This window comes from Ovis aries, chromosome 1 (genome assembly GCF_016772045.2).
Source record: "Ovis aries strain OAR_USU_Benz2616 breed Rambouillet chromosome 1, ARS-UI_Ramb_v3.0, whole genome shotgun sequence".
Taxonomy (NCBI): Eukaryota; Metazoa; Chordata; class Mammalia; order Artiodactyla; family Bovidae; genus Ovis; species Ovis aries.
The window spans coordinates 236,701,602-236,706,128 of NC_056054.1; the positions used below are offsets into that span (position 1 = coordinate 236,701,602).

The 4,527-nt window shown below is 44.2% G+C and overlaps 1 non-coding gene across 1 annotated transcript; it reads right to left on the bottom strand.

Annotated features, from left to right (window-relative positions):
* Window positions 1-4,160: 4,160 nt before the first annotated feature.
* Window positions 4,161-4,233, bottom strand: TRNAC-GCA (transfer RNA cysteine (anticodon GCA)). The gene has a single exon. It is a non-coding gene; the product is annotated as a tRNA-Cys (tRNA).
* Between the last annotated feature and the right edge of the window lie 294 nt (window positions 4,234-4,527).

The window sequence follows — 4,527 nt, forward strand, 5'->3', positions numbered from 1 at the left end:
CTCTGGACAATAACAAACGATTAAGTCATACTCTTATGGCTAGAATATTTGAATGAAGAGTTCCAAAGAATAGCAAGGAGAGATAAGAAAGCCTTCCTCGTTATCAATGCAAAGAAATAGAGGAAAACAACAGAATAGGAAAGACTAGAGATCTCTTCAAGAAAATTAGAGATACCAAGGGAACATCTCAAGCAAAGGTGGGCTCAATAAAGGACAGAAATGGTATGGACTTAACAGAGGCAGAAGATGTTAAGAAGAGGTGGCAAGAATACACAGAAGAACTATACAAGAAAGATCTTCATGACCCAGATAATTACGATGGTGTGATCACTCACCTAGAGCCAGACATCCTGGAATGTGAAGTCAAGTGGGCCTTAGAAAGCATCACTACGAACAAAGCTAGTGGAGGTGATGCAATTCCAGTTGAGCTATTTCAAACCCTGAAAGATGATGCTGTGAAAGTGCTGCACTCAATATGCCAGCAAATTTGGAAACCTCAACAGTGGCCACAGTACTGGAAAAGGTCAGTTTTCATTCCAATCCCAAAGAAAGGCAATGCCAAAGAATGCTCACTACCCAAAATTGCATTTATCTCACACACTAGTAAAGTAATGTTCAAAATTTTCTAAGCCAGGCTTTAGCAATATGTGAACCGTGAACTTCCAGATGTTCAAGCTGGTTTTAGAAAAGGCAGAGGAACCAGAGATCAAATTGCCAACATCCGCTGGATCATGGAAAAGCAAGAGAGTTCCAGAAAACATCTATTTCTGCGTTATTGACTATGCCAAAGTCTTTGACTGTGTGGATCACAATAAACTGTGGAAAACTGTGAAAGAGACGGGAATATTAGACCACCTGACCTGCCTCTTGAGAAACCTATATGCAGGTCAGGAAGCAACAGTTAGAACTGGACATGGAACAACAGACTGGTTCCAAACAGGAAAAGGAGTATGTCAAGGCTGTATATTGTCACCCTGCTTATTTAACTTCTGTGCAGAGTACATTGTGAGAAACCCTAGGCTGGAAGAAGCACAAACTGGAATCAAGATTGCTGGGAGAAATATCAATAACCTCAGATATGCAGATGACACCACCCTTATAGCAGAAAGTGAAGAAGGGCTAAAGAGCCTCTTGATGAAAGTGAAAGAGGAGAGTGGAAAAGTTGGCTTAAAGCTCAACATTCAGAAAACGAAGATCATGGCATCTGGTCCCATCACTTCATGGCAGATAGATGAGGAAACCATGGAAACAGTGGCTGACTTTATTTTTTGGGGGCTCCAAAATCACTGCAGATGGTGATTGCAGCCATGAAATTAAAAGACACTTACTCCTTGAAAGAAAAGTTATGACCAATCTTCGGTTCAGTTCAGTTCAGTTGCTCAGTAGTGTCCGACTCTTTGCGACCCCATGAACCACAGAATGCCAGGCCTCCCTGTCCATCACCAACTCCCGGAGTTCACCAAAACCCATGTCCATTGTGTCGGTGATGTCATCCAACCATCTCATCCTCTGTCATCCACTTCTCCTCCTGCCCTCAATGTTTCCCAGCATTAGAATCTTTTCAAATGAGTTAGTTCTCCACATTAGGTGGCCAGAGTATTGGAGTTTCAGCTTCAACATCAGTCCCTCCAATGAACATCCAGGTCTGCTCTCCTTTAGGATGGCCTGGTTGGATCTCCTTGCAGTCCAAAGGACTCTGAAGAGTCTTCTCCAACAACACAGACAGCATGTTAAAAAGCAGAGACATTACTTTGTCAACAAAGATCCATCTAGTCAAAGCTATGATTTTTCCAGTAGTCATGTATTGATATGAGAGTTGGATTATAAAGAAAGCTGAGCAATAAAGAATTGATGCTTTTGAACTGCGGTGTTGGAGAAGACTGTTGAGAGTCCCTTGGACTGCAAGGAGATCTAACCAGTCCATCCTAAAGGAGATCAGTCCTGGCTGTTCATTGGAGGGACTTATGTTGAAGCTGAAACTCCAATATTTGGCCACCTGATGAGAAGAGCTGACTCATTTGAAAAGACCCTGATGTTGGGAAAGATTGAGGGCAGGAAGAGAAGGGGATGACAGAAGATGAGATGGTTGGATGGCATCATTGACTCAATGAACATGAGTTTGGGTGAACTCCAGGAGTTGGTAATGGACAGGGAGGCCTGGTGTGCTGCGGTTCATGGGGTTGCAAATAGACACAACTGAGGGACTGAACTGAACTTGTGGCTAGATAATACTATATATACTAAGTTTATTGTATTATCCCATCCAGTTTAGGACAAGTAAGGAATGTTACCAGTCTCCTCTTCGAAAGACTCTCCAAATGTATACGTTGAATTTAACCATGTGGCCCACATCAGGGCTAAAAAGTCTAGTTTATGAATGGGAGATTGAGCTTTTAGCCATGACTAGCAAATGCCAGGGTTTTCTTTCTCCACCTATTTACTTTTTAAAAATATAATACTACTGGTAAGGCTTATGAGCCAGTGGCCATATATGATGTGTAATGCTTATTGAAATTAGGAGAATTCAAATGATGATGTTTCGATAAAAACAGTTTCTTGGGTGTGACCTCAGCATCATGGTACTGTGAGTCATTCTGTCTCTGCCCTTTGATCTAAGGAGTAAAACATCCATAACTCAATGAAAGTTCCTCATACCAGGACATTGGCGAGTTCCATACATCCGTATATCAAACGGTGGGTGGACTGAACACATAGAAGAGGCAGAACCAAGGGAAACGTAGAAGTGGTGCCCGAAACCTTGGATTCCCTGCCATATCAAGTAAACCTGCAGTCCAGGAGAACCCAGTGGCAACAGGGAAGCAGTGTAGGTGACTCCAGCTTCCTGGGTGTAGCAGTGCTCACTAGCACAGGCGACTGGCAGCGGCAGCAGCAGTGCCACCTGTGGCCCCCATCCCTCCATCTGTGAACACCACTCCAGAAGTGGCAGAGGCACCTGTGACCCCGGCTCCCTGCAGACCTTTCTTCCTCCACTACACCTGTTTCCCCCCACCCAGGCACTCCTGATCACAGTGGAGGTGCCTGCCATCCTGGGGTCCCCAGCAGCAACACCAGTGACAGCAGCAACACTGGCACACCAAGGCACCAGCAATGCTGGAGGCAGAAGCAGTGAGGGCACCTCACAGTGACACCTCTGACAGAAGTGTTGGAGAGTGGAAAGTTCTGGTTCTCAACAGCAGGCAGAGGAAGCTCAGGGGAGAGAACCAACAATTTGTGCTACAGTGCCATCTACAGAAGGAAATGGAGAAGGAAATGGCAACCCACTCCAGTGTTCTTGCCTGGAGAATCCCAGGGACGGGGCAGCCTGGTGGGCTGCTGTCTATGGGGTCGCACAGAGTCGAACACGACTGAAGCGACTTAGCAGCAGCAGCAGCAGCAGTAAGTAGAGAACCCACTCCAATACTCTTGCCTGGAAAATCCCATACGTGGAGGATCCTGGAGGGCTGCAGCCCATGGGGTCACAAAGAGTTGGACACAACTGAGTGACTTCACTTTCACCTTTCACTTTCATGAATTGGGGAAGGAAATGGCAACCCACTCCAGTGTTCTTGCCTGGAAAATCACAGGGACAGGGGAGCCTGGTGGGCTGCCATCTATGGGGTCGCACAGAGTGGGACACGACTGAAGCTACTTAGCAGCAGCAGCCATCTACTGAAAGATAAAAGAAAGACTACTAATTGCCCATCTGTTGGATTGTTATAAATATAAACAAGTAAAACAAACAAACAAACAAAAACTTTACTTACAGAGGAAATGTATTCACTACTTAAAATGGACCAGCAGCAGAACTGCTCATCAAACACCGTGAAGAACCACAGTAACACTGTACCATAAGAAAGAAAATGACAGTTCTTCAAAAACCAAACTTAAAAGCATGGAATATTACAATCTAACTGAGAGAAAATTCAACCTAGTTGTGAAGCTCAACAAGCTACAAGAAAATTCAGAAAGGCAATTCAATGAGTTCAGGAATAAAATTAATGAACAGAAGGAATGCTTTGCTAAAGAGACTGAAAGTGAAGTTGTTCAGTCGTGTCCGACTCTTTGCGACCCCATGGACTGTAGCCCAGCAGGCTCCTCCGCCCATAGAATTTTCCAGGCAAGAGTACTGGATTGGGTTGCCATTTCCTTCTCCAGGGGATCTTCCTGACCCAGGGATCGAACCTGGGTCTCCTGCATTGCAGGCAGACGCTTTACCATCTGAGCCACCAGGGAAGCACAGAGAGAGAGAGAAGAGAGAGAGAGAGAAAGAGAGAGAGAGAGACAGAAACTCTGATAAAAAACTGAACAGATATTATGAAATGAAAGAACTAAAAATATGAGATAAAGAAAGTATTAGAAAACAGAGAAAATAGTGCAGACCATAGGGAAGAGAGAATTATCAAGCTGAAAAGTAAAAATCTAGAAATAATTCAGGTAGAAGAGGAGATAGAACTGAGATCTAAAGATAAATGAAAAAATTCTATAGGTACTACTTGACGTCATTGAGAAAGGTGACCTAAGGATAAC